The 12,219-nt window shown below is 47.6% G+C and overlaps 1 protein-coding gene across 3 annotated transcripts in view; it reads right to left on the bottom strand.

Moving 5' to 3' along the window:
- Positions 1-12,219, bottom strand: part of MTMR4 (myotubularin related protein 4) — a 56,584-nt gene that overhangs the window by 42,623 nt on the left and 1,742 nt on the right. Inside the window, exon 1 of one of the 3 annotated variants that reach the window (XM_030462715.1) lies at positions 8,979-9,176. The exons of the other annotated variants lie outside the window; for them this stretch is intronic. The gene's annotated coding sequence lies outside the window, so the exon portion shown is untranslated. Of the gene's footprint in view, positions 1-8,978; positions 9,177-12,219 lie in introns of those variants that run through there. 3 annotated transcript variants of the gene reach the window in all.

Genomic DNA, 12,219 nt, shown 5'->3' with positions numbered 1-12,219 from the left:
GGCCTAGGGGACACCAAAGTAGTCAATGACAACTTGTTCTGCAGAAGACTGAAGAGAAAGGGGAGGGAGAGCAGGGATTCACCTTTATGGTGCATCCAAGCTGCACCACCACTTTATCATCATTTTGTCTGTCCCAGCCTTTCCTCTGTCACAACTCACTCAGCCAGGAGTCAGGAGAGAGACAGAGATACACAGAGGAGCCAGAAAACATTTTCCAGCACATGCAGGGCAGTGGTGCAGAGGCAGATGGGCCCCAACTGACCCCAGCTCTGAGGATGCCTCCAGCAGTGCCCCCCAGATGTCACCAAGGTGTGCAGGATTATGAGGGCAGAGTACAGAGCCCCCCACTTTGCCAGGTCCTGAATGAGCACTGCTATCCATCACCACCATGATTTTGGGCATCATGAATCTCAGCAGCCTGCCTGCCAGCTGACTCTGCTCTTTACCTTGGTGCCAGTGAAATTAAGAGTTTCAAGGGGACACCAGTAATGGGGAAGGCAACCCCACAGGCAGCATATGTTGCTTTCCTCTTATTACCTTCTTTCAATGGCAGGGGAACACTTTGCTGTGCAGGTGAGGCAGCCTGGGGGTGGCAGTGGCACCAGGTGGCAGCAGCACACCAGGGATGCTCCCTGCCAAGTCAGGCTCTGCCTCCTCCTTTATCTTCCTAACCAGCTGACAGAGGCTGGGGCTTGGCAGAGGATCTATGCCATACCACACACTGCCACCACTGCTCTGGTTCCCTTCCCATCACAGCAGAAAGTCAGACAAGCCCTTCATCCATTGCAATGATACATGGAGGAACAATAGACCTAAAGAGCCCATCCCCACCCTCCAAGAATTTCTTCCCCAGCCTGCAGAGAAAGGGCTCAAAGCCAAGGCTCCAAGAGATGAACTTCACAACCACTTAACAAACCAAGACAGGAGGCACAGCTTTGGCAAACATTTCCAAACCCCCCACTCCAGCCTGGTTTTCCCCAGTTTTGATTGCTTTTCTTTAAAAATGCAGTTGGGACAGTTCAAATGACAATTAAGTTTTTATTCAAGTAGAAACAATTGCCTGGTTCCTACAGTGCAGATAAACCCATCCCAGCTGCAATCCAGGCTGCTGCCTACCCCTGGCCCTCTGCCTGCAGCCCTGCAGGGATGCCCAGGAGCTGGGTTTCCCCTCACTCCAGCACTGCCAGCCCAGTTACCTCTCTCCTGCACAGATTGTACCTCAGTCTCAGGAAGGAAGCAGCAATGGGGTCATGGAAACAGTGCCTGCTCTGCACTCTGAGGTCACATCCCAAGTCTCCAGCTGAAGAAGTGCTGTCTAAACTGGTCCCTGTGCAAACACTTGTTTCTTCTTATGCACTGGGTGAATTCACCTTTTAAATTCCATCAAGATATGAAGTCTTTGACAGAAACAGTTTTCTTTAAAAGACAGTCTATGGTGACTGCAGAAAAAAAAGCCTGAAATAATGTGACCCAAGTGCACCAAAAGACTCAGACATCAAAAGAGAAATGGCCCTGAAGTGTGCAACTGCCCCTCTCTTCATCTCACCCCAACTTTCCCAGCCAAGCTCACAGCTCTTCAGACCACCCAACTGCAAGATGCTCATACCATCTGGGTCCTTTGAAATAACTTCATTTAAACAGCAACACAACTTCAGGTACATAAATATACTCATCCAGTATTATTTCTCAAGTTCTAAGGTTTCTAAGGTATCAGCCACCAGACAGGACAAGACAGAGGAGGAAACCACACCTCTTGGTGCAGTCAGCTGGAAGCCAGGCAGAATAACTTTGGCATCCAAACTGGCACTAGACTAAACTGGTACCTGCCTGCAAGCACCTGAATTCAACAGAAACAGTGTCTGAAAGAAGAAAATGTTGTGTTATTCCATGTGATCATACGCCCAATAATGGTCCTGCAATGCTGCAGAGTTTGAGAGCCCTGAGCTGGTCACACTTCAGCTCCAGCTCTGCCTCCTCCACACTGAAACCTCTGGGCTTGTTCTGCAGACCCCAGGCCAGAGCCCAAGTGCCACCATCATTCACACACTTCATTCACACTTCTAGGAGATCCTGCTTCCTCCAAGGATAATTTTCTTCCATAGAAAGAAAATTAATTACTTTTTAGTTACCTGTACAAACATGTATGTAAAAAGCTACAGCCCAAACTAAAGCTGGTCTGAGAGGACAGAGCATCAAAATTTCTTCCCTCGTCCCACCCAAGCCAAGTCACCCAAATAAATTCCAGTTTCCTCAGCAGCTTCCCCAGCCACATCCAACACAGAGGATCCTGAGCCAGCAACATCTCACCACTGGAAACATGGCTGGGAACACACATTTCTGCTGAACATACCCATTCATCCAGAGATGAACCCAGCTCATCTCTAAAGCTCAAAATAATTGCATTATTATAAAATTAAGTACACTAAACCAGAGTGACAAACACCTGCTTGGGGTTTCTACCATCAAGCTACAGGAAGCCAGACAACCACAAGATGACAGGAAAAGCCTTGAGAGTTGTTATTAATAAGTTCAGAGCTCACTTTCGATTATATCTTCAACTTGAAATCACTTTGTTTATGCTGAGCATCATCATCCAAAGGTCAAAGCTATCAGGTCCTGTGGGAACACTGACCTTCAGGGCACCTTCTCAGGATGGGATGTTCTACAGACAGCCTGGGTAACACAGAACCACGTAACTCACAGAGTTGGAAGGGAGCTCTAGAGATTGTTTATCATAGAATCATAGAATTGGCTGGGTTGGAAGGGACCTCAGAGATCATCTAGTCCAACCCTTGAACCACCGTTGCGGTTGCTAGACCATGGCACTGAGTACCACATCCAGTCTTTTTTTAAATATCTCCAGGGACGGAGAATCCACTACTTCCCTGGGCAGCCCATTCCAATGATGGATCACTCTTTCCGTAAAGAAATTCTTTCTAATATCTAACCTAAACTTCCCCTGGCACAACTTAGTCCAGCAGTCCCACTAAAGCAGGGACACCTAGAGCACATTGCACAGGACACATCCTCCTTCCCTGTGCCACTGTGGAGAGGAGACCTTGCAGCACTTCACATTTGTTGCTCTTCCCAAGGAGGCATGTACAGCAATGAACTCAAACCTGCATCTCATCAGACCTTTTCTGGGGGTAGCATCACATTGCTGCCTCCCAGTACCAAGCAACACCTCACCTGGCCTTTAACAGTTCCCCTTTTCCACCCCAAGACCTCCAAATCTCTGCTGTGGGAAAGACTGAAGCCTCTGATCTTTAATTTCCAGTTACCTGCAGCTTGCAAAAGTGTTTTACACTTCAGCACTGGAAAATCCTGTGATGGGGCTGCCTTGCACCCTGAGCTGCCTTCACTAATGAACTCCCTTCAAAGGATGTGGGCAAGACAGCAAGTTCAGGTGAGCTTAATTGCTACCACCTCTGTTCTCTACCATAACTGTTCCTAAAACCAGTGCTGTCCATGACATCTGCTCAAAAGGTATTCTTAGTATGGGGAATCCCCACCAATCAATAAAGAAAAAGCAATTTGATATATATCAAGCCCCCTGCATATCAATAGTGGCAAGGACTGCACAAATTCACACACAATGTCCCTTCCCTACTGCCAGGGTCAACCAGGGCAGGGGAGGAACACAACCACACAGCAAGTTAGTACTGAAAGAAGCCTGAGGATTTATACTCATCTGCTGCAATTCACACAAACTGCGAGGAACAGAGACTGAGATTTCTTACCTTAAATATCTGACTGCATTACAACTCATTAAGAATCAAATTCCTGCCACTAAGAGATGAAGGACAAAAATGAAACACACCAGACTTACTATATCTAAACAAATTTCAGGAGGCAAGAGGATTTTGATCACCTTTGCTCACAGATAGTTGCCTTCTTCCCATCAGGGCATCACAGACAAAATCCCACAGCCACTGAAACCAGCAGCTGATCTACCACACCATTTCCCACTGAATCCAGGTTTTCCCCAGCACTGCAGATTCACCTCGAGTCCTGTGTCCAGTTCTGGGCCCCTCAGCTCAGGAAGGAGATTGAGGTGCTGGAGCAGGTCCAGAGAAGAGCAAGGAGGCTGTGAAGGGATCCAGCAGAATTCCTGTGAGGAAGGGCTGAGGGAGCTGGGGGTGTTGAGGCTGGAGAAGAGGAGGCTCAGGGGAGACCTCATCACTCTCTCCAACTCCCTGAAAGGAGGTTGGAGCCAGGGGGGGGTTGGGCTCTTTTCCCAGGCAACTCTCAGCAAGACAAGAGGGCAGGGTCTCAAGTTGTGCCAGGGGAGGTTTAGGTTGGAGATGAGAAAGAATTTCTTTCTGGAGAGGGTGATCAGGCATTGGAATGGGCTGCCCAGGGAAGTAGTGGATTCTCCGTGTCTGGAGATCTTTCCAAAGAGCCTGGATGTGGCACTGAGTGCCATGGGCTGGGAACCACGGGGGGAGTGGATCAAGGGTTGGACTTGATGATCTCTGAGGTCCCTTCCAACCCAGCCAATTCCATGATTCTATGATATTCATTTCAGCTCACACTGTAACATAACAGCTCTGGATACCAGCAGGAGTGGACAACAAGCAAAGCCAATCTGCATCTGTGAAAGAAGTCAAAAGTCACAGCACTTGTGGAGGCAACTGCTGCCCCTCATCTGCTCCTCTTGGATCAACAACAGCTCTTGGCTCCCAGATTTCTGAGGGGTGAGGAAGCAGCAGAGGTGCAGTGGGATCCTGCCTGAAGGGCTCTCCAGGGAGCTCCAGCAGATTCACCTTCTGCTCGCTGGAGCTTTGATTCTGACTGCTTTGTCACGGGGCAAACATGCTGAAAATGAAACTTCCTCATGCTACAGACCTATTGAACCTTTTCTGAGAAGTCTAAGTAACTTCCTCTTTATTTCAATACCAGAAAGCAAGCCTACAGGCTGAAGTTTCTCTGCTACTTCTGGAAATTCCTCCAGCAGAAACACCTATTGAAAAAGAAAAGATGCAGGGAGGGAAGGAAGAAAGGAGTTTCACTTTTTATCAAATCTGCCTTTCACTGTAAAACAAAACTGCTACTCTGCATACAGGACTTTTGCTTCCTCTTTTGCCATATTTATCAAAGGCAATGAAAACTGCACAGCTTCCTAATGAGGCACTCAGAAGATCTACATGGAACCTCTGCATTCAACCATTTTCTATTAAAAATAATATCCATTTACTCTTCTTGCTGAACAGAACAGGCTCTGTCTAGAATCATCATATTCAGCAGCTACCCTCTTTGTGACAGCAATGCTGAGAACAGGCAGTAGAAAGGTACCAATATCTGCCCAGGGGTGTGCCAGGAGGGGTGAGACTCCCCAGAGAGCAGAGCTAGCAGACAGAATATATTCACTTTTAAAATTACAGAAAGCAGGAAGAGAAAAGAGCAGAGCAGGTAAGAAATTACCTCATGCCAGCCCAAGGAAGTGCAAAGGACAGGAGTGAGGGGTAGGAGCAGCTTGCTTGCTGGCACACAGCAGCTCTGGCACCCACTCCTCCTGGGGATCCCCATTCTGTCTGTGCTGCTCCCTGCTGGTTCCTGGCATTCCCTTGCTGGTCCTCGGCATTCCCTGCCTGCAAGATGTCTCCAGGCCACCCCATAACCAGCAGTAAGGTGGGTAACAACCTGCAGGCTCTCCTAGCAGGAACAGTCAGTGGGGTGAGTCAGCCACAGGCACAAGGAAGGACATTACCAACATTTCAGACAGAAGCACACCTGTTGATTCTTTTTTTTTTGACCATTTATTTGTTTTAAAGCACTGCAGAGCCTTCCCTCCAGGCCCAGCTCCTCTCTAAGCTCACCTGTAAACCACAGCCTGAGGAAACTCCATTAATTCCTAACTCCTGCTCCAAATCTCATCCCTTACCTTCAGTGAGCAGAACACCTCCTCTCCAGCACAGCTTTTCATGCTACAAGGCTGCTATGCTACAAAAAGAAAGCTTCTGCTTTTCTAGGGCTGGGACCTTCATAACTGTGTCACATTACATCACTGTATCACATTATATAGGAACTCAATGTTTTTATTTAATATTTCAAGAAAAGATTAATTCTACCCAGGTGACCCCTCTGAAAGACCATACCTCTCCAGAGCTCTCACTTGTTTTTCTCACCAAGCACTGCAGATGCTCACAAGGATCCCTACTAACAGGCTGAGGCACAGAAATGAAGCTGTTGCTCCTCAGGACATCAGCAGAAGCATCAGAACAAAGCTGCTACACCAACAACCTTTGCTTAAGGGAGAGTTTCCACCCCAGGCAGGGGGGCACTTGACACTGCACACTAAACTGGTCCAATCTGGCAAAGCTACAGGAGAAGTCTGGGACTTCCACTGAGGTCTCCATGGGGATTTCTACTCTTCTCTCCAATACTTGGGAGTCTCCCACCACAGCCCCTTCACTTCCAGGTCCTTGCTGTGATGTGCCCTTTAGCCACTGTCACTGCTATGCTGACACACTGCAGGAGCAAAACCCCCCAGGAAAACAGGGACTTTACAGCTTAAAGAAGCACTTCTCCTTTGCAATCAAGGTACTTTCTCTTCTGGTACTTCTGTCTGGACACAGATACATCCAAACTGGGAAGCCCATTGTAGATCAGGAACAGACATTCAGGCCCCAGTGTATTTTTTCACCAGCCTGAGGTAAGGGCAGCAAGGCCCTGATCAGGGCAGCAGTGTACAGCCTGGAGCAGGAACAGAGAGGATACAGAGCACTGGGTTATCCCAGGGATGATATCTAATAGAATTATTTCTAAAGGCACTGCACGAGCTCTAGTGTCAGCCCAAACCCAGCAGTGCCAGAGCTGCCATTGCTACCAAAATTCACAATCCCTTGGGTTATCAGACAACCAGGTCAGCTGGGCTACAATGTCTCTGCCAAGATCCACTGCTGACCTCAGCTCTGTCCCTCTCCCTGGACACAGCTCTTCCCTCTTACTGTAAAATGAAAGAGGCAGCATGCAGAGCCCTGGCACCTCCTACAAACCAGGTCCACAGATGGAGGAGTTGCCTTGCTGCATGCAAGATGAGATTTCTGTTTGCCCAGACCAAAGCTACTTGCTGGGTCTGTGTGTGTATCTATTGCCTGGGGAAATCACCAGGTTGTAGAGAAAGTGCAGAACCAGGAAGCATTGGAAGCTTTCCTTTCCTGGAGCAGCTGTGTCTTGTCAGCCGCTTGTGAAGAGCATGGATAGGAAAAACACAAGCTTGTAGCTCTCTGTCAGGGAACTCTCCCTCTCCTCTGATGGAGAATTACTGTCAACACTGCCAGTTCCTAGAAGCAGATCTCTTCTCTGTACCAGAGAGGTAATGAGCAGCCTTGTACAGATGAGAGAGATGTTTGCAGAGGACTGAGAACCAGGCACATTGGTCATGAAGGAGTCAAGTACACAGAAATAAAAGCTGATACCCCAAAAAGAGGAGACAAAGTTTATCCATCCGTCTGACCCACTGTGACTGCAGGGAAACAGCTGCCCAGCTGCACACCAGGCTCAACACACCAGAACACAGCAGCAGTTCCCCAAGAACCTGGGCTTTAAGAAAAAACAACCAACCAAACACACACACAAAACAAAAACAAGAATAAAACAAAACTTTAAAATACCACACAATAAAACCAAAAATGCAAACCCACCACTGATTATATCATCAAAGGAAGTAACTCCCACATACAGAAGATAAAAACATCAGGCAGTGGCAAACCCTGGAGTCACACCCCTTGTCACACTGGAGGAGCATGGGAGAGGGACTGAGAAGCTGATAAGGCCCAGACCTTCCCAAGAGTGCACCAAAGTTAACAGGACTCCAAAACATGAAATGTGCTTCAGCACAGAGGACACAGCATCCTCAGTGCTACAGAAAGCATGTAAAAAAAAAAACAAAACAAAACCTCTCAGATGCTTCCAGAGGATCTCACCAATCCCACTTCACTGTACATCTTCCCACCACCCCCTCCCAACTACATTAGAGCTGTACTTCCCCCACCCAGACGTGGCCTCCTGCCCCACCACACACAGGCTGCTCCATTTCACATCCCATTCAGCTTCCCCAAGCCTTGTGCAAGCACAGATCACTTCCACTTACCTAAACCTGACCTACAGGGCAGCACAGGCTCTTGGGTTTGTACCCAGACACCTTGGGCTTGCTGCAAAGCAGGACTAGAACATTTTAGCCTTTGGGAAATTCAATCTGCCATCATGGATGGAAGGCAGCAGTAAATGGCCCCTTTGGCCCCCTGGGAGCCCTGACCTGGTGGGAGGCAGGAAGGAGGCTGTGCAGCCTAGCCAGAAAGCAGAACCAAGTACAAGCCCAAATGATGCTGACTGGGGTGAGAAGCAGTGACTTTGGGGCTCTTTACATCCTCCTAAACCTACACCTGACCACCCTGAGTCACGAGGAGCCCATGGGGTGAGGATGCTGCCAGGTGCTGCAGGGAGTCTGAGCCATCTATGCTCTCCCTGAGTGCCCCGGGCAAGATGTTCTCAAAACCAGGTGTAGTTCTGTAGTTCCCTCATAAACAAGATACTGAACAGGACAACAGGTTCTCTCCTTCACATGAAAATGGTGAGACATGGAACCACCTCACTCTGTCATGTTCTGTGTGGTTGGTTCCAAGTGCTGTGTGTCAGTCATGCTCCAGCAATAAAGGACACTTCCATAGATCACTTGGAAAGATGAAAAAACAATATATTATTGTGAATCCAGGCAGTATAGTCAAAATAAGAGGCAATGAATAGTTATGCTGGGTTGCCACAAGGCACTCATCCACTCTGAGAAAACTGGCTACTTCAGCAAGTTTCTAGAATAAAAGAAAACAACAAAACCCTCTGAAGGTTCCAGATAGAACAATGCAAACTGAACCCCTCATTAGGAGCAGTCCTGTTGCAACAGAGACCACCAGAGAACAACTGGCAGAGCCTTAGCAATTGAACTGACTGTAAAGTAGAAACACTTTGAGGGTCCTTACCATAAAGCTGTCACTCACAATCAGTACCCATGTCCAAGCACGTTCTGCCAGAGAGAACAATTCTGCAATTTCATTTTGCAATGAAGAGCTGGTCAGGTTGGGAAAGGAACAGTGACTCTGCTTTCCAGTCAGTGCTGTCTGAGCCATGAAATGGAAGAAAGCAGAGCTCTAGAGAACACCCTGCCGTGAATGTGGGCTTAAGTTCAGATACAAGACTTTGCCCCCGAGCAGATAATTTGTGAGCTGTGTCTACCTATGCCTCTGCTGCCAGGACAGACTCCTCCAAAGAGGGGTGGAGCTGCAGTGTCAGCAGCCTCAGCAAAAGTCACCAGATTTGGCTTCTTGTTTAGACCTCAGAGGTGTCCAACATTCAGTTTCCACTTTGCTGTCAGAACAGAACCACTCCACCATTCCCAGGGCTCATGGAAACTTCAGCCCTCTTCACCATCCCTTCCATGCCCACCCTCCACAGCACAACCAGCTCTGCTCCCTTGCAAAGGACAGCATGTATTTCTTTTCCCCAGCAAAATAAATATTGGCAAAAGCAAAACTTTTGTGCACATCCAGGACAGCCAACTTTAGTAGGATCTCTACATCAGACCAGCTGCATCAAACATGCTGCTGAGCAGACAATCCACCTAGAAGTAAGTGATATGACCAAGAGAAGGAAGATGGGTATTGCTCTAAAGAAGAGAGTAAAAGGAGTAAGGCAGCTACAAAATACACACAAAAAAACAAGGAAGTATCTAAGGCCAGTAACTTGATACTTGTTGGAATAGAACACACAGACACCTGACTCTCCTTTGTTGGGGCAGGTTTTTCCTTCCTGAAGGAGAAATCTGAGGCCATCACTCAACCCAGAAAGAACAACAAAAAAAGTAGCAGCAAAGTCACCACCATAGCAAAGAGCAGGAACCACCTGCTCAGTTCTGCTGTTGCTGTGTCCTGTTCACACAGTCTCCCCTAGGGAAAGCAAGACATTGCTTTCAGATCTGCCATCCACAGATCCCTTGAGTCTGCAGAAAGATGCTGCAAAACAAGTCCCATGCAAAACCATTCCCAGGACCCCATCCCCAAAGTGCAGCTCCCAGGGAAGGGAAGCTGCTCCACCAGTTCTGAGGCAAACCCAAGCAGGTAGTGAGCCCAGGCAGGGCTCCCTGCATGGAGAAGGCTGAACACAAACAGGGGAGAGCTGTCAGGCAGCTGTGTCAGAAGGACCCTGAACTTCCAGGTGTCAGACCTCAGTAGCTGTCAGCCTGACCAAGCCATTTATTTAGAGATAAATGGAGAGAAACAGTTGTCAGGTATGGGGGAAATGTGTGTGCCCCAAAAGAGCTCAGACATGGAGGGAAGGGCTCTCATGCTCTCTGGCAGGAAAACAGGCTCATTTCAAACAGGATCCAACCACTGAATGCATTTCAGATTGATTTCAGCTCATGTTCCCAGTTGAAAGAGCCAATTTTCCTGTGCAGGTGAGGACTCAGGCACCACTCTGGAATTCACAGTAGCCCAGCACATTACTGCTGCCTGAGCCTTTCAAATCAATCCCCAGGTCTCAAGCTTTGCCTGCAAAACTGAAGCACCTCAGGGCAGCTTCCTTTCTCCCAGAAATTCATCATCTCCAATGGAAAGTACAGCCAGATTCCTTGGATTTGGTTCTGGGCCTCCAGGTACTGATGATGCAGCTCTACTTGTTGCAAAGCAACGAGACAGCAACCAAATGACAGACTCCAAAGGAGCCTGAAACAGCCATTTACTATTTATAAGCTAATCATATGATCCCTCCTAAGGGAAATCCTACCCTTCCAGGCTGTGCAAAGCATGTGTAACTGCACAGTCTCTGCAGGACTGCTAGGAAGGAGCAGAAGGAAATCAATTATATCAGCAAGAAGCAGCCTCAAAGTGCCTGGACAAAATTCCTCCCTGTTCCATAAAGAGCATCAGGCATCCTCCTGGAGAAAAAAACCCAGGGATTACAAAACAGGATTAATCTGACATGCTTCTTTGCTAAGAGCAAAGTTATTTTTAAATAGATCTTTTCTCCATTCATCATTATCTAAAAAAGGGCTCTCTCTGATCTACTTCTGCAAACAGAGTCTCGTGCTATCAGACCACACTGAAACCCAGAGATTCCTACAAAGCAGAACCACTGGGGCTGGATGGAGCTGCCCTGGAGGCCAGGCAAGCACGGATGGAAGAGAAAGGTATGCAGTAACTGCTAGCTAGTTAGTAACTCCTGGGGAACATTCCTGCCCTGAAAAGTTGAGTGTGATGTGCAAGTAAAAAGCACTGATTTTTTTTTTTCTGCTGTTTACTTTCCTCCCTGCAAAGAAATAATCTGGGTTAGATTATATGGGTTGATTTTCTTGTAAAAAAAAAAAAAAAAACCAAAACGCTTGCTCATTTCCAAAGCAACTGCAGACATTTCAGTGCAATCATAAACACAGCTCAGAAACAATTCCACCTGTAGCCTCTCAGGTTTTTTTTCCACTTTTTACAGAGAACAACTCTCAGATGACAGCAGCCTCTAAAGATGAACTGACAATACAGAACAGGAAGAGGAAATAACTCTGTTTCAGAAAGCAGTTTAAAGCAGCACCTCTGGGAGGAGGCAGCTCAGCTCCCAGAGCAATCCTCACCACCAGGGAGTCAAGAGCCACCCAGGTCTGGTGAGCAAAGCTCAGGAGCTGCAGGCCAGCAGGATGGGCACTGGCTGCACCCATCATCCCCTTGGTCCCACCACAGAAGGACAAGGGTGACCTGAAAAGCCCCCCATGTACAAAACAACCAAAAGCAAGCCAGGGCACATTTGGGCAGATTGAGAGAACAACAGAAGCTGCTACAGTAGCATTCCCCATGGCCTCCGCAGCATGGTAAGATCAAGCCCTAAAACTTCCCTTCAATATTTGTTTTTATTTTCAGGTTGCTACAGGAAAATCTGGCAGCTGCTTGAGTGACCCTGTTGGCAAGACAGAAGTGCTGAAATGACAGTGCCACAAAACCAACAGCAGTTATACACAGGAGGAAATCTCCCTGTTCAGGCTCTCTCAGAAAAATCAAAAAACTGGCACTGCCAGTGTAAACAGAGTCCTGAGCACAGCAAAGAAAAGGGGAAGCCAGATGTTCCCAGAAATTAATAGCTATAAGTTCTAATTTATTTCCCTGTCTTATTTCAGTTTGTTTACTTAGACATTCATTTTCCAGCAAATACCCTGAAAAAACATCACCGGCCACCTTAACA

The sequence above is a fragment of the Calypte anna genome, chromosome 19 (assembly GCF_003957555.1).
Source record: "Calypte anna isolate BGI_N300 chromosome 19, bCalAnn1_v1.p, whole genome shotgun sequence".
Taxonomy (NCBI): domain Eukaryota; kingdom Metazoa; phylum Chordata; class Aves; order Apodiformes; family Trochilidae; genus Calypte; species Calypte anna.
Note: the sequence above shows the minus strand (reverse complement) of the source record. Positions and strands in the feature narration are given on the sequence as shown.